At 55.0% G+C, this 27,772-nt stretch overlaps 1 non-coding gene across 1 annotated transcript; it reads left to right on the top strand.

The window, feature by feature from the left end:
* The first annotated feature begins 3,288 nt into the window (after positions 1-3,288).
* TRNAE-CUC (transfer RNA glutamic acid (anticodon CUC)) lies at positions 3,289-3,360 on the top strand. The gene has a single exon. It is a non-coding gene; the product is annotated as a tRNA-Glu (tRNA).
* Positions 3,361-27,772: the final 24,412 nt, after the last annotated feature.

Here is a 27,772-nt window from a genome sequence, read left to right as displayed (position 1 = left end):
GAGACCAAGGCTCCTCGGATGGAGATCACTTCAATGTCTCAAGCACCAAAATGTGACCTCGTACATCTAGACACAGATTTCGGAGGGTGGATGATCATGCGGGCTTTCCTTCCTAAACACGGGAGAAACAAGCACACACAGGGCGCCCTGTACTCGATTCGAGGGACTCATGACACGCACTCCCTGTACTATCCAACTTCAGGGGACTCATTTATTGAGGAAACACAGAATGTGTTATGATTCAGTCGGAAATAAGCTTAGGATTAGGTAACCTACTGATGTAAACAGTTGGTACAATTATGAGATTAGCATATTATTAGTATGGCACTTAAGGTTAGCAAGGCCCGAGGTCGGATTGTGCGGTCCCTAGTTAGGGATGCTCGGGGGACACATATAAGCACCTGCCCTCTTAGAAGGGGGGACCTTCTTGGTATTGAGATTTGATAAGCATCGTGTCCTGGTGTCCTGCCGTCAAGGCAACTCTCTTTGGTTTACTGTGTAATAAATATGGAACCCGTCTCTTGCTAGCAATAGTGAGGGATTCTATTCCATTTTGGATCTTCTGCAGGGATCCACGTAGGGATCTTTGAGCATATTGGCACAGTTCTTAGTGAGCTCATTAGTGGGCAGGCAACCATGGAGTTGCCTGTGGGATACAAGAAAGATCTAAGCAATATCTTGGAAGTCACAGTAACTACTGTCCCTTCCTTTGATTCAATTTTTGGCAAAATTGAGCATATGCCATTTGGCAAAGCATTGGCAACTGATTGGAAGTCGGCGGACGTGTTGGGTAACATACAGGGGGCTGCAAAATTACGTGTACCCTGATGACACCCAGTCACGTGCACGTGCTACTGACGTCATATGCGTGAAACTATCACTCCTTTGACACGTCGAGTTTGAAGCGCACACAGAACGGATTCGAATGGGACCGGGCTCGTTCAAATCAGCTCAGTAAATCAAGTGGTGTTGAGCCTGGGGCGCATCCCTTGATATGGCATATAATCAGAGATATCAGTTGGGGTCTCGGAGCATGACGGTTACACCCCCGTAGAGGGTCAAGACGTTGAGCAAATGGTATCTTACGCAGCAGAACAAGACGAATCCGAATCTACAAAAAAATCTGCAATCGGATGCGTATTCAGAAAGTTACATTCCGTGGCGTTTCGATTCTCCAAGCATTTTTGTGAGAACGCTCTGAAGCCGTCCCTTGCCCAAATGCCTCTCAAAAGGTACCATTGGAAAGCCCTTGCAACGTACTACAGCTTTGATGCTGGGGGCTTGATCAGAAACCGTTTCCACTTGCACCTGAGCTAAGCCCTGTCAGCGGGGGTGTGACAACTGAGAAACTCTCCAAATTTATGGGTTTACCAGATCTTTCACCAGCCCTTGCAGCAGCCACCCAGTGCTACCATACTTCGACAATGCCATGTCATCTGTCATGCGCTGCTCCTGGCCTTACAAGCTCAAAAAATCTTTCGTGGTTCGGTTGGGGGGTCATAATTTGCACTGAAGCGCTATGTGGCCCATCACGCGCCGCCACATATTCGCTGCTTTGGCCTACTCAAACAAAGCTCCAGCCACTATGAAGCACGAAACATCACTACAGGATCTTGTTTTCATGTGCGGATGGGGGGGAGGGTGTCCAAGTTGGTTGTCATGGCTTGGGGGCTTGTGGAGCTTCACTCCTCAAGAGCTTGTGCCAGAGGCAGTGTTCAAGGAGTAGACTGCACTCCAGGGCGTGCCTAACAAGAACTACAAACCGTGAGGCCTCGAAATGGATATTGTAGAGAACTACAGACACGGGGCTTTCGTTTGCATGCTCATCATATGGGTGGTACCAGTCAGCTAACCTATATTGTAGCATTTCCCTATGTACACGTAATTTTGCAGCCCCCTGTACGACTTCAGCACCCGATTGGTTTTGCTCAGGAGTCGTTTCACGATATCGACTGTCTGATGCACATTGTGGGTTGTGTTGGTGGGTTGGTGGCTTACAAGCCGCTATTTCGTCTGTGGCTCTTCGAGCGGCTGACGTATTGGAGAAGGTGCCGGAAGGTGAACGGCCCGACAGAATGAAGGAACTACTCCTGTCATTCAATCAGCAATTTAAGTCAGCATGCACGGAGAATCACATTGGTGTTCTTTCCACGCATTTGGACGACGAGAAAGTAGAGATGCCGACTCGCTTCGACCAAGCCATTCATCAGCTGCCGCATCCGCCGTCTATGGAAGGCGCACCTTGGCTGGACTACCCACCTCAAACTGCGATCCCAGATACGCTACTACCTTTGCTGAACAAACCAGTGTCAGCATTCTTTCGGCTTCTGCCCGCTTCGGGACGACTTGTCTTCATGCGAGCAGTGTTGGCTTTCGCTCCAGATAATGTGGTTAAAGTGCGTGCTATCATGACTCAGCTCTTCGGCGGAGATATGCGCCTGCCGCGAGAATTGGACACTGAGTTGGCTACAGCTTACCTGCACGGAGGAGAAAGCAATATGCCGCGACATCTGTGCCGTTGGGTGTATCTCATGACGGCAGCAGCCTCTATGTTGGCATCCTTGGAAAGCGCTTGTCAAGAACTGGGAATTGTGAGCAACGTGGCCAGCACTTTGGACAATTTTGTGGAATGGCCATTCAGCCGTCGGGACTATGCACAACGGGTAGCTGAGCAGGTTACCGTATTCACCACAAATTTCAGCATCCGTTCCTCGCTTCTTGGGTGTACACACATCCAGGTACGCGTTCTGAGCTCCGCGCAAGTGAAACTAGAAAGTTTGAGCACTCTGACTCCTCATCTGGTGCACTCAAATTTCTAGGGATCAGCTAAAAAATAGCAGGTCTGTGTATCACTTCCCCAAGTTCAGTGATACACAGCGCAGCTGGGAGGATTGGTTTTTCCAGAATCTCTGGTTTGCAAACGATGTTTGCAGACGCGCCAGCGAATCATATTATCGCTGCTCTGATGGCACAATTCAGTCGGAAATAAGCTTAGGTTTAGGTAACCTACTGATGTAAACAGTTGGTACAATTATGAGATTAGCATAATAGTTTGGTTCTTAAGATTAGCAAGGCCCGAGGTCGGATTGTGCGGTCCTAGTTAGGGATGCTCGGGGAACACATATAAGCACCTGCCCTCTTAGAAGGGGGGACCTTCTTGGTATTGAGATTTGATAAGCATCGTGTCCTGGTGTCCTGCCGTCAAGGCAACTCTCTTTGGTTTACTGTGTAATAAATATCGAACCCGTCTCTTGCTAGCAATAGTGAGGGATTCTATTACATTTTGGCTCTTCTGTAGTCTAGTTGGTTAGGATACCCGCCTCTCACGCGGGTGGCCAGGGTTCGAATCCTGCAGAAGAGCCAAAATGTAATAGAATCCCTCACTATTGCTAGCAAGAGACGGGTTCGATATTTATTACACAGTAAGCCAAAGAGAGTTGCCTTGACGGCAGGACACCAGGACACGATGCTTATCAAATCTCAATACCAAGAAGGGCCCCCCTTCTAAGAGGGCAGGTGCTTATATGTGTCCCCCGAGCATCCCTAACTAGGGACCGCACAATCCGACCTCGGGCCTTGCTAATCTTAAGTGCCAAACTAACATTATGCTAATCTCATAATTGTACCAACTGTTTACATCAGTAGGTTACCTAAACCTAAGCTTATTTCCGACTGAATCATAACAGAAAGCTCCCCGTACTCGATTCGGGGGACTCATGACCCGCACTCACCGTTTATTCTCGCGATTCTTGCCCTTTTATAGTACCTTTTCTCATCAAGCGTCTGCCTGCTGCTCTCGCTCGCTACATCTGTCCATTTAACGACCCCTAAAACCTGCCTACATACTCAGTCTCGCTAGCCCGCTCTCTCCGCTGGCCTGCACATCCCTCTTTTTCATCTTTTCCGATTAATTGCATGCTTCCGCTCCCCCTCACTGCTCACTGTTCTGCTGATCACTCGCTGTCGCTTGAGCACTGTACTGCCCATCCGCACAATATCATTTGTCAGCATACCTGCCATGGCGACTCAGTTCGCCGACCACGTCCCTCGGGATCTCTCCGCTACTTCGGGATCTCTTTCAGCCCTCGGGCCTCTCATATCCGTAGCGCACCTGCAAACTACTTGGTCCCCTCTAGTGGCTACAAGGGGCACCACACCCCTTCCACCCACCCCAATATACACCACCCCCTCACCAGCCCCCTCACCCAACGAACTCGCAATCTTCCCATGCCGTCGCACTCTCTTTACGACAAGTCACACCCCATACTTAAAGTAACACTTCCTGCAGATTCTCCTACCCAACATCGAACGATGGCACAAGCGAGCCACGGCCACGATGCGAAGTTGCGCAAACGCTGTGCCCTCACCAGTGCGAGTCTTCCGCACTCGTACCACTCCCTGCAAAACGCTCGAGCGCTTGGTGGTGTTATCGACGGCCGCAACCCCACAGGCATCACCATATGGCTACTCGCGCCACCCCCTGAACTGCCTGCACCGGCCTTCCAACTGCAAGCCGAACCCCAACACAACCTCGGAGCTGCTGTAGGCGGAGGCCATGCCTGCCTGGCACAAACCACTCCTTACCTCCATGGCCACCTCCCCGACTGGGCACGAACAGCATTCCAACTCCGCTGCTGCCACGTCGCTGCCCCACCCCGAGGCGCACCATCTGCCATCATAAAACCAACCTACATGCTGAGCCTTCCAACTGCACCTGCGAATTTCTCGAAAGCGTCCTCGATGACCTCCCCCTTCGACTACAGGCGTTCCAAGCCACAGTGACTGGGAGCACCGTTCTTTGACGAAACGCGCCTTATGCTATAGAGACCCTGACTAAAGCGGGAGGACTCCCTTATCTCGGACTCTTGCAGCCGGAAACCACCAACACCTGTACGGTCACCGCCACCATCCGCTCCACCCCGACCCAACACCAGGCACCCATGCCACTGCATTTGCTGCGCGATGCAGCCGCTTGCGAACTGGTTCTTCTGCGAGGCATCGCCAACGCAGCGAGCATGTCCCTCCTAGCCGACGCCACGGACGAGAAGATCGCGACCAAACGCCTAGCGGCCACCTTCCAGCTGAAGCACGTCGACTATGTGAAAAACCGAACCAGCCCCTTGCCCTTTGTTTGCATTGCGCAACTCACTCTCGCGAGTAACGAGGAGTGGGACTACTTTCTATTCTCTGATTCTGGTATCGACCTCAACATACACTCTCTCCTCCACGTTCATTTGGACATACCAATCATCAACCTGAACCACCAACTGCATGAACGCCTTGGCGGTGTTGCGGTCCTTGTCACGGTGATCGTACCTCCCGATCACGCATACATTACCTCCGGCGCCAGCAGCTACCCCATGCCAGCCGCCACCAAACGCCGACGCATCCGGCGACAGCATAGCTGCCCACATGCAATTTTCCAAACAACTTGTTCTTCAGGACATCGAGCACTTCATTGTTCCCAACTATCCATCAGTCCAGCTTTCAGCCGATCAATTTGCGGGACGGTTGGCAGGCACTGACTGGGGCACCAAGCTGCAACAGCAACCCACACCGATCGGACAAGAACGAGCCACACGCTTCATCTTCTTCGCCAATATTCCCGGCCTATGGTCGATCTTGCCGACCCCCACCTTCACAGGCGCCCGCACAGGCTTCCAGATCCAACTAGATGCCGCACCTCGGGTGGACCGCCGCACATGTGACGGATGGCACCTGAGCGACAACCATGGTTTCTTTCAACAATTCCGGGCACCCACAGACCGCACCCATGAAATGCCGCTAGTGAATTTTGCTGCGCTGCCAGTCGCTGACAACGCTGCGTGCGTAGCAGCCCTCAACCGCACACGTGCAACCCCAATCCTCACCCCTCGCACACGCACCCTCCCACCGCCAGCCCCGCCAGCCCCGTTCCCCGCGGTCCTCGTGAACCCCGCGAACCTTGCAGCCGTCGCCAACCCCGCAAACCTAGCCAACCCGACTGTCGCTGAGGAACACCCCCACAACGGAACCGGTCGAGGGGACCGAGGCCGCGGTGCCGACTCTTCATCTTGGCGCGGCCTGCCCCCACCTCCGCGACAGCCTCTGCCCGAGCGCGTCAGCCCCCCCCGCCAAATCACTGGTCAACACAGCGGCCCCTCTCGCAGGACTGCCCTTGCACGCGGCGACAGCCCCTTACCTGAGGCACCACTCACTAGGCCCCACCTGGCCCCCATACCACCCACCACACATGGCAACTCGGCCAGCGCTCTCCCCCTGGCGACCACAGCCTCCGACGAAGCGCTTCCTGGCAGTCCCCCTGCTGCCGGTGCCGTCACAGCAACCCGCGCGGGATCTCTCTTGCCCACATCACCAGTGGCTCCGGCCGGACTTGAGCAGCTCAGCACCCACCTGGCTGAAATACCGCTGGACAGCGCAACCGCCAGTACCGGTCGTCGCCACAAGCGAGCCGATCGCTCGCCTGACGCCCCTGGCAGCCTCGTCCCCGCGTATAGAACGGACAGCAGCTCGGACGAGCCGATGGACACAGAATCAACCAACCCCGCAGCGAGGATGGTCCACTTGCCAGTGAGCCAGCCTCCAAAAGACAGCGCCAAGCCTTCAGCAGGTGCTCCTCGCCCCCCACAACTTCATCAGCCTGCCTTGCCGACCATTATGTTTCTGCCACGCCTGCCTTAGCACATGCTCCTGTGTATTTTGAAAGCCAGCGCCTTGGGCGCTGCTATACTCATGCTCTTAATAATGGCTTTCAGCAGTCTATTCTTCGCCACACCACTGTTAACCCACATGTCCATCGCCCACCTCACGCACCGTCCCTGGAAACAGGCTGGTATGACTCGGATGAAATTGACTGTGCCTTGCGGGCTCTTAGCAACAACTGCCTTACTTTGCGCGCTGGTCACCCTCACCTAGGGCATACTGAAGGCATGTCGTGGCATGACACGCTACAAGCTCGACACTTTTGCGCTAACACTGCCCCGTTTGTGATCCTTATCTTACACAGCTCACACCCTGAATCCCCTAAGCCGTCTCCCGCTCCCGGCCCCCCACTGTCCGCGACAGCGCATGCCATTTGTGCCATCCGCAGACGCCGTGGCAGCGGCGGGTCTGCATGGTACCTCATCGACTCTTGTCGTCCTCACATGTTGGCGCCGCTTACACACGATGCCGTCGCACATACGTTCAATGCTGACCTCTTTTATGTGGACTTCGCGGATGCAACGATCGCCTCACACAACCGAGCCCTGCCCACCCGACAGCAACTCGTCCGCAACTTGCGAGACCCAGCCCCTCGTCCGCCTTGTGCAGCACGCGCAAGCAACCCAGCTCACCCCCCGTCCTCCCCCTGGCCTGGATTCCTCAGCCCCAACCTCCCACCCACCTGGTCCGCAGTTCCCTACCCTCATGTTGCACTGCGCCTCTTCTTACCGCCGCTGTTTCTTGAGAAATAGAGATGCCCTCATGCACGTCTGCGACCAAGAACACCTGCACCTTGTCTTCTTTGCCCGTTATAACGTCGAGCACGATCATCTCAGACTAACGATCACACACCAAGATCACCTCGCCGCTCTGCACATCACAAACCTAAATGAACCCGCCGCAATCATACACGCTTGCACTGGCTGGCGCTTGGTCGGCACACTCCTTCTCACCCCCCCGGCCATTGACCGCAATCCTCCCACTCCAACTTGCATTCGCAATCGCTATTCGCCCCTTGCCACCGCTCCCATGGACACCGATACAAGCGCTCTAACCCCCACTCCCGCCCCTTCTACACGCCAGCATGCACCACGCACACATACCCACCGTACTCTCACCTTTAGTACTCTAAACCTGAATGGCCTGAATACTCAGCGAGCACACAAACTACTCGCAGTACAACAACTCATGGATGCCCGAGACATCTCCCTGCTGGCCATTCAAGAAACTCACGAACGCGCGGATGATCGCATCACGGCGCATCCCGGTCATTCCTATATTGGCGAGCTCAGCCATGGCAAAGTCAAAGGCGGCGGTCTCGGTTTCCTCGACACTGACAAGCTTGCCAAAACGTTTAGCTACCTCGGCCCTCGCACGGCCACCCGCTATGCTGCTACTTGGGGCCACATTTCAGGCAAAGATAAGCACTCTGACATTTATGTGGCTTGTGTCTACCTCCCTGATACCAGCAAATCAGCGGGCGTGAAACGCAACGCCCGCGATGCCTTGCTGACAGCTGTTCGACATTACATGCAGAAACCAGGCGAAATACTGCTGTTAGGCGACTTTAACGCTCATGTCCCTGCCACTGCTAGCTTGCCCGACGAGATCCACCACCAACATGGACATGCCTCTGGCATGACAGCTAGCAATCCGGAGGGGGTTAGCTTACTCCAGCTATGCGAGGATCAGGATCCTTTTATCTGAATGGCAGGACTGCGGACCACCACGCCCCCACTTTTCGGAACGCGACTATCGTTGATCACATCATCGGAGGACGGGGCACCCTTCCGTGGAGCGCGAGTGTCGCCACACTGCCTTCGACAGCCGCGGATGTTGCTCTTTGCTCTTCGGACCACTCTCCCCTAATCATCACCGTCCCTATTCGCGTTCCCAAGTGCAAGCAGAGGACACCAGCGCACTTACGATGGCGCCTAGGCGCGCTGAACACCCCTGCTGTGTCCACAGCCTACTCTTCTGCTTTGCAGGACCTTCGCCCGCACTTTGATTCCGTACTCACCCCTCTGACTGTGACCGATGCTCCACGGCCGCGCCAACCAGACGTTGACGCCGCCGCCGCCGCCCTCACCTACGTCCTTATTACCGCAGCGCAACGTACCATAGGGCAGTCGCGCGTGGCGCCTGGCAAGACGAAAGCGTGGATGACGAAAGGACTACGTCAAGCCCAAGATCACCGACGCAATGCTCACCATCGCTGGCTGCATGACCAAACCCCTGCCCATACCGAGGCCCTGCGCGCCGCAGACGCTCAGGCGCGCACAGCCCTACGTGCAGCCAAACGACAGCACACCAAACGCCTCGCAGAAGGGATCCATGCTGAGTGGACTGCGGCACCGGGAGGCCACGCCGCCTGGAACCGTATGAAGGCCAACAAGTCCACAGATACTTCTTTACACACTATTGCCGCCCTGAAACCAGCGCGGGCCACCTCGCCACCACCACTCTTGAAAAACTCGCCACGCTTTGAGACCACTATGCACTCCTGGCAACGCCTGGTACCCCCCCGCCGGTCACCACCCCTGAAGAGGCGACTTTTCCCGCACATCACACGCATATTGAGGCCGCCGTGGCCCACATGGCGGCCAACCCCTCCCCGGACGACCCGGCGCTGGACCTTCCCATTACCAGGGAGGAGGTCGAACTTGCGGTGAGCAGTCTCAAACGTATAAATATAAATCACCAGGGCACGATGGCCTGCCCGCCGAGCTCCTTCGCAACGGCTCTTGCGTGCTGGACATGCTCACCACCCTCTTCACTGTCTTGTGGAGAGCCGAACTTGTACCCTCGACATGGCGCAAAGGCTCGGTAGTCAGCCTGTACAAGGCTGGCGAGCGCTCCGTTTGCGGCAACTACAGACCTATCACGCTGTTGCCGGTTATCGACAAGCTGTTCACAGCGCTCATCGGTGCTCGGTTAGAGAATTCCCTTCCCCTGCACGACCACCAGTCTGCCTTTCGCAAACACCGGGGCACCATGGATCCCCTGTTTGTCCTTTGTTCCGTCATCTCCCTGCGCAAATCTAAAAATCTTCGCACACACTCTTTTTTCCTGGACTTAGAAAAAGCGTACGACCTCGTTTGGCACTCTGGACTGTTCTACAAACTTCACCACAAAGGGGCCAAAGGCAAGTCATGGCGTATCATACGAGAACTCTATGCCAAGAGCAGCAGCGCCCCGAAACTTGATGGCTAGCTTGGCGAATTCTTTGCGATTGGGCAAGGCGTCGCCCAAGGCTGCCCCCTCTCCACCATGCTTTTTAACGTCATGATTGATGACCTTTTGGCTGACTTGCAGTCTTCGTGCCAAAATGCAGGGATTACCATCCATCCTGAACGCCCCAACCTCGTGGGCCAAGGAGATGCTGACGACATTGAATCCCTGTCCGGTGCTCGCACAGGCTTGCAACTCATTATCACAGCCTACAAACTGCACCTGGACCGTTGGAAAGGCGTGGCCAACATCGCCAAGTGCCATACTGTCGTTTTCCATCCCGCCGGCGCCTCTAGTGACCCCTCTGGCACGCCCATCAGTGACGACGGCCCGGATCAATGGTACTGGGGCGCTACCCCATTGGCGAATACGGACCGCACAAAAAATCTTGGGCTAGTCTTGACAGCAGACTGCCAGTGGGCTGCGCATGCTCAGCTTGCCCGCCGCAAGGGCCAAGCCGCTGTTCACATGTGGAAGCGCACCCTGCAAAATCCACACATCACTATGCGCGCCAAGCTCGCGATCATCAATAGCTGCATTAAGCCGTGCATGACTTATGGTATGGAGCTCTGGGCGCCACCCCCGGCTGCGCTCGCGCCCCTCGAGGTGCCGATTCGACAAGCCCTGCGACTGGCTCTCGTTGTGCCGCGTGGCATGCTTCGCGCCCGGTACCCGTCCGCGCTCCTGCACAACGACTCAGCGGTCCGCACGCTCGAGTCTGACAACCGCGCTGCCCATGTTCGCTACTGGTCCCGTGTCCGCCACCTCCCGGACGAGCGCCTACAACGGCGCACATTGACGATGCTGCCGCCTGATAACCCTTGGCTGCGCCGTGTGCTCGCATGGCGCGCTGAACCGATTGCGGTGGACCCCGCCTCCCCCGTCGCGGCAGCTCTGTCCGCCCCGTCCCCTGACCCCTTGGCGGGCCCCACTCTTAACCCTGTCACTAACCCAGCTATTAACCATGCTGTCGCTCTTGGGGACGCCTTGCGTTATGCGGATGCCGCCCGCGCTCGCTCGCTTGGTGTATTCTCGCTTGCACTATTTGGGGCGTCTTGCGCCGCGCCCCAGCCTTACCTTATGCATGATGCTGTTCGCCATCTGCTACCTTTGCGATCTGGCCGCTTTCATCGCGACCTGCCCTCCCTGCCAGCCTCGGTCGATGATCCCCCCCCTTGTGTCTCTTGCCCGGACTGCCACTGTGTGATTTCTTGTGAAAGTGCCCAGTTCACACCTGCTGCACGTGACCTTCGCATGGCCTTGCACCGCGTCACCTCTTGCCTCGCTACCCACGCAGTCACTGAATGGTATCGTGACGTTGCAGTACGGTTGTGCCCCACTTTGCCGATGGCCGTTGCCTTCACCGGCGCAATTCGTTCTGAGGGGCTTTGGGCGTCTGGCTGTGACGCTGTTTGGGAGCGAGCCGGTTTGCCCTTCCTTCGCCATCTGCTCTCTCCCACCATCGCCTGCCACGCCCAAGATCCCGCGCAGCGCGCTCGCATGTTGGAAGCCACCGGCTAAAATCTGGCTCATACAGACACGACAGCTCTGCCTGGCGTTTTGCCAGCGCCTGCCACTTTTGGCGATGTGCCGTCCGTGCCTTTGGCGCCCTGTGCGCATGTCATTATCCGCGCTGTTGGCGCAACTCTTGATGCTGCCTTTTGGCGCAGACTTGTTGATGCTCTTCCCTTTTCTGTTCTCCCTGCGCGGGTTCCCGCGCTGGGGCTTGAGGCCGAAGCCCTTTGGGTGTGTCCTCATAGGCGTAGTGCTCGTTTGCGTGGACCTGGCGTGATTCCCGATTGATTTTCTTTTCTTTTCTTTTCTCCCCGTACTGGCCAGCTTCAGGGGGTCGAATTATTAACGCAAACACATCAGGAACAAGACACACGCAAGGCAATGCAACCAAACAAGGACTTCAAGGCAGGTTCAGTCGTCGCAGGCCCATGCCCGCAACACATGCATCCAGTCGCTCCTGCGCCAACGGCTTTGTAAGCTGGTCGGCCCAGTTAAGGGCGGTATCAACATAGCCGTAGATCAGTTGCCCTCGCGCGGCGCGCTCCTGTACGAAGTGGTGTAGCACATCGATGTGCTTGCTGCGGGCGGAGACCATCGGATTCTTAATCAAGGACAACGCTGCCTGGTTATCACCCCGGAGCTGGACAGGACCCGTCAGCTCGTAGTCCAGAGTCGGGAGCAGCTTCCGCAGGAACAACGCCTCTCTCCCTCCAGCGCCTGCGGCCATATACTCCGCCTCCGCGGTGCTCAGGGCCACCGTTGGCTGCAGCCTGGACTGCCATGAGATGGCAGCCCCGTGAAGGAGGAACACGTACCCTGTGGTCGACCTCCTGGTGATAGCATCGCCTGCATAGTCAGAGTCCGTATACCTCAGGAGCCCCCCGGTAGCATGCCTGGAATACACCAGACCCATGTCCTTGGTACCCATCAGGTACCGGAGGACCCGGACCGCTGCATTCCAATGGCGCGGCAAGGGGGCGCGGAGATGACGAGCCAGCGACTTCACAGCACGAGCAATGTCTGGCCTAGTCCCGTTGGCCAAGTGCATGAGCGAACCCACCATTGCCTGCTGGTGGGGAAGAAGAGCGTTTTCGTCCGCTTCCGTGGTGGACCCTTTGCAGACCGCTGGGGTGCTGATGGGGTGACACTGAGCGAAGCCATACTTGCGGAGCATCTTCTCAACGCACGGCTTCTGATGGATGGTCAGGGTTCCCTGCGCCCGGTTCCTCACGATGTTGATGCCAAGAAAATCCTTGGGCTCTTGTTATGACAGGATGAGTTTAGTCCTGATAAATAACTACAGTTAAGTAAAGTATCCTGATAATATTCAGGAGGGGCACAGTATAGTTCAGTGCAGTAAAGTCCCCTCTCGAAAGAGTACCCGAGAGCTGACGATAGTGACCAGTTAGTGACCAGTGACGTCACTCGAGGGATAATCAGTGCAGTAGATTCGCTGGGGCCTAAAGCATAAGTACTCCTTCATTCTGTGGGTACCTAGCTAGATAACTATATGTCCACGTGAGACTAGCAGTCTCACGTCTATCTAGATCTGTCCTAAGTAGTGTCTCCAGTGACCCCAGATCCTTCTACCTTCCCCACTGGAGATGGAATACTCTGGCATCCTCCACCAGAGTCCTTGGCTTATATTCTCTGGACTGTCAATAATCTGTAAGTTGTCACTAAATCTCAACAGGTTATGGGTCCAGCACGTTCCGCTGCGCCAAACGTGTTATCCCGTACTTTCATTTGGATACGACACTTCCGAGCTCACTGCCGAGTGCCTAATATGGACGACCGCGGAGGAGCTACCGCCAGACATGGGCCTGGATTTCTACTTACTTCGCGAAATTGGCCAAGATGGAGCAAGAAAATGCTGGCCTTCGCTACCACCAAGAACCTGCGCCGCTACTTGACGCATGCCCCTGCTGCACAGCCCGTTCCAGCAGACCAGGAAGGTGACGAGACTGCACAAGCTTACATCGTTATGAATGTTGATGATGCTGCAGCACGTGTTATCGATAATGCGCCCTCTGCCTTTGCCATGTGGACTCTCCTGGAACAGCGCCATCAGGACTATCTGCGCCCGCAGCAGGTGCAAATACAGGAGCAACTTTTTTTTTTTGCACTTCGACAGCGCGACGACGAAAGTGCTGACGCTTATGTTGATCGCGCTCTTGAGCTGAATGAGCAGCTCATTTCGATTGAGGCTGGAGTGCCTGTGGCCACTCTGGTGAACCAGCTCATCAGGGGTCTGTGTGCACGCTTCGATGCGGGCCGCCCTCACCTGCGTCTCAATGCGCACACCTATACTGCTGACACCCTGCGACTAGCTCTCTATGCTCTGGAGAGTGACCAGGCTGCTCCTGCACGCCCTGCGAGGGCGCTGGCGGCTGAGAGAGCGGGGCGTCGTGGGAACCGCCGCGACAGGAGCACCACCAGAGGGATCGCAACCCAGAAGCCTCCACATCCACTCCAGAAAGCCGCACATGCCATTTCTGCGGGCACGTGGGGCATATCGCTTCGTTCTGCGCCGTCAAGCTAATGGAGCAACACCCCCAGCCTGGAACGTTTGCCCCTGGCTACCCCAGAGCCCGACAAGGCATGTACTCATCCTCACGTGTCTTGAGCAGCAGTGAATGGGTCTTGGATAGCGGGGCAACTGACAGCATGACTCGCGAGAGGCATAGCCTGACAAATTATGTCAGATTTTCGGAACCGACACCTGTTAATTTCGGGAATGGGACGTGTGAGCGTGCTCTTGGAAAAGGGCAAGTGCAGCTTGAAACCACTCATGGAATGCTGCACCTGCGTGATGTCTTGTATGTGCCCTCGCTTGTTTCAAATCTGCTGTCGGTCCATGCGCTCACAGCCACTGGCCATTCCCTTGGAATTGACGAACATTCGTCAGTCTTCGAGGTTGCACGGGGAGGGGAGCTTGTTGCCACGGCCACTGTACGCGATAACATGTATCTCCTGGATGTGCCTCGTGTGCAAGCGGCATCAGTGGCAGTCCGTGAGTCTGTGGCCATGCGTTGGCACCGTAAGTTAGGGCACACGGGCCTGGGTACTCTCGCGGACATGCAGCGAAAGGGCATGCTGGGTGATTGCCCAGTTACTCCCGTGGAATTTCTTTCGGCCCGTCATACTGAGTCATGTATCCCCTGTCTTGACGGAAAGATGCACCGGTCTGTCCATCCTATACTGAGCGAGAAGACACCCCACGTCAACTTCAGGGTGCACTCAGATCTCATGGTCCTGCTTAACTCCCCCACTATCTCCAAGGAACGTTATGTTCTGACTGTCCTGGAAGAGTTCTCGGGCTTCTCGCTAGAACGCTTGCTGCATTCTAAGGACCAGGTGCATGCTGCCTTGCCTAGCATGCTCCGAGAGCTGGCCACTCAGGGCGGGCAGCCCATCAAGCGCATTCGCACGGATCAGGGTCGGGAATATGTTAATGGGGCCCTAGTGGCAGAATTTGGGAAGCTAGGCATCTGGCACGAGGAGACTGCAGGGTATACCCCTGAACAAAACGGCATGGCTGAACGTCTAAATCGCACCCTGATCGAGAGAGCTCGAACCATGCTGAGTGAGTCTGGCCTGCCTACCTCCCTGTGGGGGTATGCGATACTGCATGCCAACCATATTCGCAACTGTGTGCTCTACTCTCCCACCAAACGTGTGCCGTACCATGCGTTCACAGGCATTGCCCCCTCTGTTTCTCAGTTTCACCCATGGGGGTGCGACGTCCGTGTGCACGTGCCAGATAGCAAGCGCACGAAGCTGTCCCCCAAAAGCATGGCTGGCAAGTACCTCGGCGTGGCTGGGGTGCTGAATTCCAGGAACATCTGTGCGCTGGTCGAGGGACGTGTACTAACGACGTGTGATTTTCACATTCAGGATAGTGCCCCCCCTGTCCCCTCGGCCCCGGCTGGCGTGCGCGCCCTGGGTGTGGAAGAGGGGCAGGCTTCGATTGATTTACTCCCGTCCCCCTCGGAGGCCGCGGATCCTCAGCCTGACGGCTCCCTCCTACTCTCGTCCGCGCCTCCGACGGCTTCTGCCGATACCACCCAAGGCCCGCCGCAGTTCGTGGAGTCACCCTTCCCCTCACTTGGCCCGGCATGCGTGCCGGCGGGGGGCGCTATCATGGCGGATAGTGCCATCACGGGGCATCTGGAGCAGCTCGAGGGGGGGGAAGAGGCCGTTGGCCCCCTCGCGACTCCGGACGCCCCTGGCCCTGTCCTCGACGAGCCTGCGGATGCGATGCATGGGGTCGCTGACGAGGAAGGTGACGAGATGGATGCTCCTGAGGTGCTTCTGCCTGCCCCTGTCGACTCCTTGCCTCAGTCGCACCCTGACAGCCGTGCGGCACACCCACGTGTGCGCAGGCCCCCGCAACTCTACAATCCGTCGTCCTACGCTGCACGATCCGAACTGTCACATGATCAGTCACAGCTCGAGACTGTCACGTCAGTTAAGCGCTCTGTGACGTTTTCCCCCTCGCAACCCGCAGTGTTCGCATACACCTCCCGGTCACGACCAGCCCGCACCGGGGGGATCGATTTCTCGACTTTTCCTACCGTCATGTCCCATGGTCGCAACATGGTTGACCTCTCCGAGCTCCCTGAAGGTGTGAAGCCGGAAGACCTGATACCTCAGTCTATGGAGGCTGCCCTAAGTCCAGATAATCCCTATAGGGAGGGCTGGTGGGCAGCCATGCAGGAGGAGAATAAATCGCTGTGGGATCACAAGTGCTTCTTTTACACCAGAGCTCCCCCAGGTGCTCATACGGTGGGCAGCAAGTGGGTGTATGACGTGAAGCGACCGGGACCAGGGGATACACAGGTCCGCCTCAAGGCGAGGCTCGTGGCGCAGGGTTTCTCGCAGCGACCAGGAATCGACTACGACGAGCTGTTCGCTCCGGTGGCAAGCCACACCACCGTGAGGGCTTTCCACTCGGTGGCCAACTATCACGATTTGGAGATTCAGCAAATTGATGTGAAGACCGCCTTCCTGTATGGGGAGCTCCCCACTGGGCAGGCGCTATACATGAAACCGGTCCCAGGTTTCCCCTGTCCAACTGGACAGGTGTGTCGTCTCCACAAAACTCTGTACGGCCTAAAGCAGGCTCCTCGCGCATGGTACCAGCGCTTGAAGGACGAGCTCATGGCCAGGGGCGTCACGCCTTCTGATTCTGACCCCGCCCTCTTCGTCAAACTTGACAAGGAAGGCAAGGTGCTGGCCCTCATCTACGTAGACGACTGCCTCATCGCGGGGAAGACCCGCAAGCATGTGCAGGAAGTCATCGACATGCTCGGTGGGATCTTTGACATCAAGGCCCTGGGTGAGCCTAAGGATTTCCTAGGACTCAACATCGTGAGAGACAGGGCACGGGGAACTTTGGCCATCCATCAGAAACCCTATGTGGAAAAGATGCTGCGAAAGTATGGATTCAGCACTCATCCCAGCAGCACTCCGGCTATCTGCAAGGTCTCGACTGCTATAGCAGATGAGTCCACCATCCTTCCCCACCAGCAGGTAGAGCTGTACCCTGCAATGGTGGGCTCTCTTATGCACCTGGCCAATGGCACCCGTATATCCAGATATCGCACATGCTGTGAACTCTCTAGCTCGCCATCTGCGAGCCCCCCTGCCTTGCCACTGGAATGCAGCTGTCAGGGTTTTCAAGTACCTGGCAGGGACTAAGGACATGGGACTGGTCTACTCCCGGCATGCCTCAGGGGAGCTGGTGGGGTACACCGACTCGGACTATACAGGGGATGTCACCAGCAGGAGATCAACGACTGGCTACATCTTCCTCCTGCATGGAGCTGCCATATCCTGGCAATCCCGACTACAACCGACTGTGGCCTTGAGCACCACAGAGGCAGAATACATGGCTGCAGGTGCAGGAGGGAGAGAGGCCCTCTTCTTGAGTAAACTCCTCCCGATTCTCGACTACGAGCTCAAGGGCCCCATCCGGCTGAAGGGGGACAATCAAGCTGCTCTCTGCCTCATCAAGAATCCTATGGTCTCAGCGAGAAGCAAACACATTGATGTCCTGCATCATTTTGTCCAGGAGAGAAGTGAGCGAGGCCAACTCTTGTACAGCTATGTGGATACTGACCATAATTGGGCAGATCAACTTACTAAGCCACTGGCTCACGATCGGCTGACAGCATGTGTTGCTGGCATGGGTTTGCAGCGCTTGAATCTGCCCTAAGCCCCATTGCCTCCTACTCTCTTGGTGACTAGCCCACCACATTTGTGCTAGTAGTCCTTGCTTATGTGTGCTTTACCCTTGCTGATTATGTGCATCAATAAGATAACCCCCTGAAGAGGAGTACGGGGAGCATCCTGTTTCACATTGTCTCACTTGATCCCTTCGAGGATTCCTGGCTATGCATCTGTCCCTCCGAAACATTTGTTAAAGTACGAGGTCACGAAATAGTCCTTGCATAAGCCTCTACCTGAGTTCCCAATCCGGGGAGTTTGTTCAGGCTGGCTTGGGAGCTATACCCACTCACGAACGGGGAGTGTTGGAGTACAAGGAATAAGTACTCCTTCATTCTGTGGGTACCTAGCTAGATAACTATATGTCCACGTGAGACTAGCAGTCTCACGTCTATCTAGATCTGTCCTAGGTAGTGTCTCCAGTGACCCCAGATCCCTCTACCTTCCCCACTGGAGATGGAATACTCTGGCATCCTCCACCAGAGTCCTTGGCTTATATTCTCTGTGTTGAAGTACGACTGAGTACTTCTTCCCTCAGTGGGAATTTAGCATGCTTATCACGTGTATGCATACCGGAGCTATCCAGTCCTAATTACTAATCCAGTGTCCAGTCACGTCATCCTGGATACTGATCTAGGCTGTGAGACTGATCCCTATCAGTCTCCTATGAATATGTACTCGGTACGTGTGTATCTCGGGGAAGTTGTCTGTAAATCTCAAGAGGTTATGGGTCCGCACGCCTCCGTTGCGTTGCGTGGTATTTGGTACTCGTTTGAGTTACGACGCTTCGCTGACCCGCTGCAATAGTGCCTAGTATGGATGACCGCAGCGGAGCTCTGTCCAGGCATGGACCTGGCTTCCTACTCACCTCGCGCAATTGGCCAAGGTGGAGTAAGAAAATGCTCGCTTTTGCAACAACGAAGAACCTTCGTCGCCATCTCCGAGGAGCGCCTGGCGAGAATGCTGATCCAGCTGTACTTGAAGGTGACGAAATCGCACGAGCTTACATAGAAATGAATGTTGATGACGCCGCAGCGCGTGTGATTGAAGGCGCTGCATCCGCCTTTGCTATGTGGACGTTACTGGAGGCACGTCACCAGAATTACCTTCGCCCGCAGCAGATACAAATACAGGAGCAGCTGTTTGCAATCCGCCAGGGTGCCGACGAAAGTGCAGATGCGTACGTCGGCACCCCACGGGACCGCACACCAGAAGGCTCAGCATCCGCTTCTGAGGAGCGGAAATGTCACTTTTGTGGCCATGCTGGTCATATCACGCCCTTCTGCGTTATGAAGCTCCAGGAGAAATACCCGCAGCCTGGTACCTTCGCGCCTGGCTACCCTAAGCCACACCAAGGCATGTATTCCTCCTCCCGCGTGCACGCACAGTGTGAATGGGTACTGGATAGTGGGGCCACAGACAGTATGACTCGCGAGCGGCACATTCTGGCAAATTATGTCAGGTTTCCTAAACCGACCCCTGTCAACTTTGGGAACGGGACATGTGAGCACGCCCTAGGCATGGGGCGAGTGCGGCTCAAAACCACTCATGGGCTGCTGCACTTACGTGATGTCTTGTATGTGCCCTCGCTCGTGTCAAACTTGCTCTCTGTCCATGCGCTCACGGCGACTGGCCATTCTCTTGGAATTGACCCGCACTCCTCCGTCTTCGAGATCGCTCATGGGGGGAAACTCGTCGCCACAGCCACGGTCTGCGATAACATGTACCTCCTGGATGTCCCACGCATGCGCACTGCTTCTGTTGCTGTCAAAGAGTCTCTAGCCATGCGCTGGCACCGGAAACTGGGGCACACTGGCATGGGCACGCTCGCGGACATGCAACGCAAGCGTCTGCTGGGTGATTGCCCGGTGACTCCTGTGGAGTTCCTCCACGCGCGTGACACTGAATTGTGCAACCCCTGTCTTGATGGCAAGATGCATCGCTCTTCTCACCCTGAACAGGACGGGCAGGCACCCCATGTCAACTTCAGGGTGCACTCAGGTTTGATGGTTCTGCTCAACTTTCCCACGGTAGCTAAGGAGCGCTATGTCCTGACTCTCTTAGAAGAGTTCTCAGGGTTCTCACTTGTTCGCTTGCTGCATTCGAAAGACCAGGTGATCACCGCACTTCCTAGCATGGTCCGAGAAATGGCCACACAGGGGGGACAATCAGTTAAGCGCATACGCACTGACCAGGGCCGCGAGTATGTGAATGCGGACTTGAAGGAAGCATTTGAGAAGTTGGGCATCTGGCATGAGGAGACCGCGGGCTATACGCCGGAGCAGAATGGTAAGGCTGAGCGGCTGAACCGCACCCTAATGGAGCGCGCTCGCACCATGCTGAGTGCGGCTGGGCTGCCAACCACCCTCTGGGGATACGCCATCCTGCACGCTAATCACATACGAAACTGCATGCTCTATTCTCCCACGCAGCGTGTGCCTTACCATGCGTTCACGGGCGTTGCACCTTCTATCTCTCAGTTTCACCCATGGGGGTGCGACATCCGCGTGCACGTGCCTGCCAGCAAGCGTACCAAGCTTGCCCCGAAGAGCACGGCGGGCATTTACCTCGGAACGGCAGGTGTCTTGAGTTCCAGGAACGTTTACGCACTGGTTGATGGGAGGATACTGACCACATGTGACTTTCGTGTCCAGGATAGTGTTCCTGACCCCTCGACCCCGACTGGCGTGCGAGCCTCGGGTGTGGAAGAGGGGCAGGCTGATCAAGGCCTTCCTGCCCCCTCGGGTGATGCGGATTCCTCGCCTGATGGTACTCCGCCTGACGGCACTACTTTCCCGCTCGTGTCCCCGACGGCTCTGGCCGATACCGCCCAGGTACCGCCCGTGTTCGTGGAGTCCCCATTCCCCACGCTTGCGCCTGCAGACTACGTGTCAGCTGGAGGGTCTGCCATGGCGGATAGTGGCAGTTCCGTGCCTCCGGAGCAGGTCGAGGGAGGGGACGAGGCCGATGGCCCCCTTCCTGTTCCGGATGACCCGGGCCCTGCTGCCTCCATGCCTCCCGCTGACGAGTATGCCATTCCTGACCCTGACGATGCGGTTCCTGAGGTGCTGCTCTCTGCCCCCGTTGCTGCGCTGCCCCAGTCGCACCCTGATAGCCGGGCTGCACATCCCCGCACGCGTGCTCCTCCTGCTTTCTATAATCCTTCGTCATTCGCTGCTCGCTCTGGACTGTCGTCCGAGCAGAGCCCTCGCTCGGCTGTGAAGCCTGTCCGGCGTGTGGTACGGTTCTCCACTGAGCAGCCAACCGTGTACGCGTACGCTGCTCAGTCGAGCCCGAGTCGCCCCAAAGGGATCGACTTCTCTGCCTTCCCTACGGTGCTCTCCCATGGGCGCAACATGCTCGACCTGTCCCAGCTGCCTAATGGTGTCAAGCCTGAGGACCTGATCCCGCACTCCATGGAGGCTGCTTTGAGTCCGGAGAACCCCTACCGGGAGAACTGGTGGGCGGCGATGCAGGAGGAGAACAAGTCTCTTTGGGACCATCAGTGTTTCTCGTACACTAGGGCGCCTGCAGGTGCACACACAGTCGGCAGCAAGTGGGTGTACGACGTCAAACGGCCGGGTCCCGGGGACTCGCAGGTACGCCTCAAGGCGCGACTTGTGGCGCAGGGATTCTCGCAGCGCCCAGGCGTGGACTATGATGAGCTGTTCGCCCCGGTGGCCAGCCACACTACTGTGCGGGCATTCCTGTCTCTCGCCAACTATCACGACCTGGAGATACAACAGGTTGACGTCAAGACAGCCTTCCTGTACGGTGAGCTTCCCCCCGGGCAGACGATGTATATGAAGCCGGTCCCAGGCTTCCCCTGCCCAGTGGGGCAGGTATGTCGTCTCCACAAGACCTTATATGGCCTGAAGAAGGCACCTCGCGCGTGGTATCAGCGCTTGAAGGATGAGCTCACTGCCAAGGGCTTCACGCCTGCCGATTCAGATCCTGCTCTCTTTGTCAAACTCGACGCAGAGGGTAAGGTGCTTGCTCTCATCTACGTGGACGACTGCTTGATTGCAGGGCGGTCCGCTAAGCACGTGCAGGAGGTCATCGACATGCTTCAGAGCATCTTTGACATCAAGGTCTTGGGAGAGCCCAAGGATTTTCTTGGCATCAACATCGTGAGGAACCGGGCGCAGGGGACCCTGGCCATCCATCAGAAGCCGTACGTCGAGAAGATGCTCCGCAAGTATGGCTTCGCTAAGTGTCACCCCATCAGCACCCCAGCGGTCTGCAAAGTGTCCACCACGGAAGCGGACGAAAACGCTATTCTTCCCCACCAGCAGGTACAATTGTATCCGGCAATGGTGGGTTCACTCATGCACTTGGCCAACGGGACTAGGCCGGACATTGCTCATGCTGTGAATTCGCTGGCTCGTCATCTCCGCGCCCCCTTGCCGCGCCATTGGAATGCAGCGGTCCGGGTCTTCCGGTACCTGGTGGGTACCAAGGACATGGGTCTGGTGTATTCCAGGCATGCTACCAGGGGGCTCCTGGGGTATACGGACTCTGACTATGCAGGCGATGCTATCACCAGGAGGTCGACCACGGGGTACGTGTTCCTCCTTCACGGGGCTGCCATCTCATGGCAGTCCAGGCTGCAGCCGACGGTGGCCCTGAGCACCGCGGAGGCGGAGTATATGGCCGCAGGCGCTGGAGGGAGAGAGGCGTTGTTCCTGCGGAAGCTGCTCCCGACTCTGGACTACGAGCTGACGGGTCCTGTCCAGCTCCGGGGGGATAACCAGGCAGCGTTGTCTCTGATTAAGAATCCGATGGTCTCCGCCCGCAGCAAGCACATCGATGTGCTACACCACTTCGTACAGGAGCGCGCCGCGCGAGGGCAACTGATCTACGGCTATGTTGATACCGCCCTTAACTGGGCCGACCAGCTTACAAAGCCGTTGGCGCAGGAGCGACTAGATGCATGTGTTGCGGGCATGGGCCTGCGACGACTGAACCTGCCTTGAAGTCCATGTTTGGACTGGACAGACTCTTGCGTTTCTGTTGTCTAGCCGGCTCGTGTCGTGCTAGTTGCATTGCCTTGTGTGTGTCCGTGTCCCTGATGTGTTTGCGTTAATAATTCGACCCCCTGAAGCTGACCAGTACGGGGAGTGCGTGTCATGAGTCCCCCGAATCGAGTACGGGGAGCATTCTGTGTTTCCTCAATAAATGAGTCCCCTGAAGTTGGATAGTACGGGGAGTGCGTGTCATGAGTCCCTCGAATCGAGTACAGGGCGCCTTGTTTGTGCTTGTTGCTCCCGTGTTTAGGAAGGAGAGCCCGCATGATCATCCACCCTCCGAAATCTGTGTCTAGATGTACGAGGTCACATTTTTTGGTGCTTGAGACATTGAAGTGATCCCCATCCGGGGAGCCTTGGTCTCCAGAGCTAGACCCACCTCGGAACGGGGAGTGTTGAAGTACGACTGAGTACTTCTTCCCTCAGTGGGAATTTAGCATGCTTATCACGTGTATGCATACCGGAGCTATCCAGTCCTAATTACTAATCCAGTGTCCAGTCACGTCATCCTGGATACTGATCTAGGCTGTGAGACTGATCCCTATCAGTCTCCTATGAATATGTACTCGGTACGTGTGTATCTCGGGGAAGTTGTCTGTAAATCTCAAGACTCTGGACTGTCAATAATCTGTAAGTTGTCACTAAATCTCAACACTCCTCCTCGGTTCCCTGCATGTATATGGGAACTTAGTGACAAGGTACTGACTATGCAGATAAGGCTTCCTGCTGATATACTCCTGTCAACCAGGCTTTCTCTAAAGGGGTCAGGACTTTGTATACTTTCATTCTGACTTGCTGGGTGCAGCTACCCAGATACTTCTGCACTACTTCTATACTGTGTTCACAATCAGAGAACTCATGCCAGGAAGGCTCTGCATGTCCTTTCCACCTTATCTGAAACTCAACTAGGCCTTTCTTCTTCATAGATCTGGAACTGACTACGTTATGATTAGTGATGGCATCCACTTCCCACTCCTCAGTCCCATCCACCCACACTGGAGTAACTTCTGCTCCCTCTCTTTGTATGTATGGTTTAACTAGGGCTACTGAAACTCTTGGATGTATCTGTAGACTGGCTGGGAGGTCTAATAAGACTGTAGACCCATTTTCACTGACTTCTAACACTTGTACTGGACCTACAAACTTGGGACTGAACTTGTGCCTTAAGCTGGGGTGCCGTAGCCTTATATTTCGAGTACTCATCCAAACTGGTTGCCCTCTTACATACTCATGGCGTACCACCCCCTGCTTGTCATAAGCCTCCTTCATTTTACACTTAGCCCAATGGACACTTTGTCTAGCCCTGGCAAACTCCTCGTGGGCTTGTAGAAGGGTTCTGGCACCTGGTGATGACATGCCCACCCAACTGGCTACTTCTGCACTGGGTGCTGCAATACCTTCCTTATGAGCTATCCGTTTCTTCACGGCCTCAAAAGGTGCTAACGGTACTGTAACTCTGTTCATCTTGAACGGCGTACTTTCCAGTGGTTTCACGGTACATGTCATTCAAGGCAAACTTAATGAAGGGCAGTTTATCGTTCCAATCCTTATGATCTGCACCCTCATCATGCCTTAGAGCTGTCTCCACTACCTCATTAGTACGTTCTACCAGCCCATTGGTTTGTGGGTGGTAGGCTGTACTCATACTTAGCCGGATGTCTGCTGCATCACACAAGGCCTTAAAGAACTGAGAGTTCCACTGCTGTCCCCTGTCACTGACTACTTTTGTGGGGAACCCATAATGAGGGAATACTTCTTTGAAGAACAGCTTCACAAACCCTTGGGTTGTGAGAGTGGTGTGCGTTGCAATCAGTCTGACCATCTTACTGAGATGACAGCAGAATACTACGATTGCATTGTAACCCCCTTCACTGGTTGGGGTCAGATCTGTGATAAGATCCACACCTATCGTCCTCCAGCAGGTGCTGGGCGATTCAATTAGTGTAAGCGGAGGTTTTCTCTTGCGCCTATCCGGCTTATCACTTTAGACAACTGTAGCATGACTGGACGTAGTTCTTTATATCGGTGGCAATGCCAGGCCACCAGAACTGACGTTGAACTAGGTTCAGTGTTTTCTGAATACCTAAGTGTCCACACCACGGCACATCGTGATGCCAATACAGTATGTCATTTCTTAACTCACTGTCTCTAGGTACATAGAGGAGGTTGTCCTTCCACAAAAGGGTTCCCTCAGGACTTTCTGTAAGTCCTAACTTACTGCGTTGTTCACTTGTTGAGACCTCATCGTCAGTGAGAGTACTCTTCCAGACTCTTTCGAACAACTCTTCTGCCAATGTTACGTATGCACTTAATGAGGGGTCAACCTCATCTGCTAGAGTGGGAGACAACTCAGGTTGACTAGACACTGGTGTCCCTCCGACTCCCGATTCATTGGTGAGATGAGTGGCGTCAGTTTGCTCATCCCTTGCACTGTTCTCACGACCCTTACTTGAGACAACCAAACTGTGTGGCATCAAAGGGGCCTCGGAAGCTCTCACCATCCCTCGGTAACCCTCAATGTCACGTTTTCCATGCACTGACTTACTGAGTTTCGGATCCGATGTTGCATGGGGGTCTGTGGGGAGAACAGGCGCTGACTCAATGCTTGCATGGTGCTCAAACACATCGTCAGTAAATCGTACACGTTTCTGTGGAGGCATACCAGAGTCGTATGCTCCTGCACGTGTTCGACGGGTGTCTCCTCTTGTGCTTCGGGCCGCGGGGACGCCTCCACCACCTGCCGGTCCGCCGGCACCTGCGCCCGCGCCCGCTCCCCGGTAAGAGCGGCGGGTGTAGCCGCCAAGGAGGACAACGTGAAGTTTGTGTTGAGATTTACAGACAACTTACCCGAGGTACACACGTACCGAGTACATATTCATAGGAGACTGATAGGGATCAGTCTCACAGCCTAGATCAATATCCAAGATGACGTGACTGGACACTGGATTAGTAATTAGGACTGGATAGCTCCGGTATGCATACACGTGATAAGCATGCTAAATTCCTACTGAGGGAAGAAGTACTCAGTCGTACTTCAACAGTTTGTGTCCAGAGCCTCCTGCAGCCGTGAGTGAGTTGCGCGCAACTGATTGACGAGGACCTTCTGGTTGGTCACTCGGTCGTGCAGCTGCCGCACGCGGACCAACTGATCCGCGACGTGACTGTGGGTCTCCCGCAGGGCTCGCAGAGTATCCGACAGGATCTCGAGCCGGCGGTGTAGGTCGACCTGAACTGACTGCAGTTTGCGCTGGAGAACTGCTTTGCGCTCTGCGTGCGCTGTGCATTCCTCCACTGACTGTACTGGATCGAAAACTGGATAGCACACACACACGTCAGGCCAGTTATCTCCAGGCAAAACTAACTCGGACTGACTAGGTGGGGTCAGCATTCTGCTGAGGGCGTCCGCCACCACATTACGATCACCTTTAATATACAGGATCTCGTACTGAAAGCTCGCGAGGAATTCCATCCATCGGGCTTGACGTCGGTTAACTTTTACTTGCTTACTTAACCACGTCAAAGGCTCATGATCAGTGTGTAGTTTTACATCACTGCCCTCTAAGTAACAGCGCCACTGTGTGAAGCAATACACCATTGCCAAGAGCTCTTGCTCAGTGGTGGTGTAATTGACTTCTGCTGGAGTGAGCTTACGTGCGACATATGCTACTGGATATGCCACATCGTCTTTGAACTGCACTAGTACACCCCCGATTGCTTTCATAGATGCATCACTATATACGTGGAATGGTAATGCGAAATCGGGGTGGAACATCATAGTTGCGTTTCTTAGTAAACGTTTCAGACTGTTCCAGGCTGCTGTACACTCTGCAGTCCACTTAGGGGGAGCTTTCTGCGTGTGTGTGTGTAACACACACGCGATTTCTGAGTACTTGGGTATGAACCTGTTGAAGTAATTCATAAATCCCAGAAATCTTCGGCATTCTGTGGCTATACTCTCTTCGATAGAGGTAGCCCTGCGCTGATTACTCTCACTTTCAGCCGCAGCTAACTCACTGACTAGCTCAAGTAGTGGCTCCCACTTATCCAGAGCTTTAAGTTTAGCAGGGTCTGGCAACACCCCCTCACCTGAAACCAGGTGACCCAAATAATTGAGTTGGGATTGTGCCCACTTGCACTTTGGTAACTGGCAGAACAGGTTGTGCTCCTTTAGAGAGCTCAGGACCTCATCTAGATATACTAAGCAATAGCCCTTATTGATATGATCCCTCAGGATCGTATTCATAGCTTGTTGGAATATGGCAGGAGCATTACTTAACCCCATGGGCATCACACACCATTGGTACAATCCATACGGTGTGGGGAAGGCAGTTACTGGCTTACTGCTGTCTTCCATTTTCAACTGATAGAACCCACTAGCCAAATCCAAAGCACTGAATACACTGGAGCCATGCAGACTGTCAAGGAGCTCACCTTGATGGGGGATAGGACCTCGATCCTTCTCAGTCCTTTGGTTGAGATGCCTGAAATCAACACAAAACCTCAACTTCCCGTTGGTTTTGGGGCAAACAGGACTGAAGAACTCCAAGAGGATGAGCTAGGCTCAATCCATCCCTTCTCGATGAATTCTTGTACTTTTTCGATGAGCTCATTCCTTTCTAACGGAGATAGCCGATACTGTCTTATGTAAACTGGCTTGGCACCCTCTTTGAGTTCAATCTTGGGTATGTGGTGGAATTTTACCACATAAGGTTCCTCCTGGACCACTGTGTTTATCTATAACTTTCCGCACTACTGAAGCCAACTTCTCAGGAGCTGCTGACTTAACTGGTTCTGCACTGTTACTGACTGGACTCTGCTGTGACTGGAGCTCTTCATCTTCCTTGGTGAAGAGCTGAACTTTGAACGCTACTTGAGTTCCTTTTGCAATGTCATGACTCAATTTCTTGAATTGTTTCCAAGAGCCTGGACCTTCCTGGCTCTGAGGGGTCTGACTGCTGGATAGCATGACTGCAGGTGAGATTTTAGACAATGATAACTTTCTACTGAGGACGGTACGTTGATTCTCTGTACCATTGAATATGGTAATTGTTACTAACTTCTCCTGG

Source organism: Nuphar pumila, unplaced genomic scaffold (genome assembly GCF_984573655.1).
Source record: "Nuphar pumila unplaced genomic scaffold, dmNupPumi1.hap1.1 HAP1_SCAFFOLD_1224, whole genome shotgun sequence".
NCBI classification, from domain to species: Eukaryota; Viridiplantae; Streptophyta; class Magnoliopsida; order Nymphaeales; family Nymphaeaceae; genus Nuphar; species Nuphar pumila.
The sequence above is the reverse complement of the archived record's forward strand: the minus strand, read 5'-3'. Positions and strand labels throughout refer to the sequence as shown.